This window comes from Trachemys scripta, chromosome 9 (assembly GCF_013100865.1).
Source record: "Trachemys scripta elegans isolate TJP31775 chromosome 9, CAS_Tse_1.0, whole genome shotgun sequence".
In the NCBI taxonomy this organism is placed as follows: domain Eukaryota; kingdom Metazoa; phylum Chordata; order Testudines; family Emydidae; genus Trachemys; species Trachemys scripta.
Window position 1 is genome coordinate 39681011 of NC_048306.1, and position 1433 is coordinate 39682443.

Sequence of the window (1433 nt, forward strand, 5' to 3'; positions counted from 1 at the left end):
AGAGGGAGGCTAACTCTAATGACATGCTGAGGGCTCGGAATTCCTTTTCCAGAGTGCTGAGACTGGAACTCTAAGCGCTTTATTTGCCTTTGCAGACTGGAGACATCAGGAAGATGCATAGGGAAACTTTTAATCAGCTTTCAGGGCTTGTAGCTTACTGGAAATGTCTAGTTTCTTTGCTCTTCTGGGAAACCATTTTATTGTTACACATGCAAATAAAAGACCTTGGTCATGTTAGCCGGGGATTTCCTCACACCCCACACCAAGACTAAATAAAATGATGGGTCTCTTTTACCCTTTGTAACAATCCAGGGCTACAGATGTACCGAGGCCCCAATTTTCTCTATAGACCTTGCACAGAATTCATATCCCTGTGCTCCCAAATCGGATGTGTCTACTGCTTTAGCTAGCAGAGTGGGGGGCCATCGCGACCATATATGAAGTGTGATCCTATCAGGCCTCACAAGCTCAGTATGATTGGATCTGATCAACACTTGCTTAGGAGACCTGCAAGGATGAATGAAGCAGGAAGGGGTGTTGGTGGTTCAGTACTGGTGGGAATAAGCTCTTCTTTGGAGTCCATGCAGACCAATGCCCTATAATGAAGGGGTGGACAGAGGGACCTGTGAAACAGAGGTTGTGGACATTGAAAATACAGTGGTACTTTTTGGGAGTGCCAGGGGGTGGGTGGGTGGGGAAGCATAATAGGACTGTGGTCTCTTGCCATCAGCTGAATGAAGAAAACAATTCACGGAGCAGGGACTTTAATTACCACATTTGACAAAACATCGTGGAATAAAATTTATAAGGACATAAATAAATCAACTATGGACCTGAGGTTAAAATTAATCCAGCCGAAGAGAATCTGCTGGGCTTTGATTCATGTGCTGAGGATTGTATAAGCACACATGCTAGCTGAGGGAATCGATAAGCAGAGCTGAGACCTAGGTTATACCCATATCTGCTGTGACCTGTGAACATTCTCTGCCAGCGTAATTAGGAGAGTGCAGCCTTATCTACACAGATCTGGGGGCTGTGTTTAGAGACTGCGTTTAAGCACCATTGTGTCTAAGCCAATTTCTAAAGTACCTTTGGAGACAGAAGGCGTCCTCTATGCTCACTGACCAAAGCATGTTAGGACCTGGATGAGCTGAGGGTAAAAATGGGACTCTCACCACTAGCTACATTTTTTTTCAGTGTGCAAACCCCAGGGATGCGGAGTCTAAATTCAGTTCCTAAATGCTGTAGAAATGCCAAGCTTTCCAAAAAGCAACAGAGGGTCCTGTGGCACCTTTGAGACTAACAGAAGTATTGGGAGCATAAGCTTTCGTGGGTAAGAACCTCACTTCTTCAGTTGCATCTGAAGAAGTGAGGTTCTTACCCACGAAAGCTTATGCTCCCAATACTTCTGTTAGTCTCAAAGGTGCCACAGG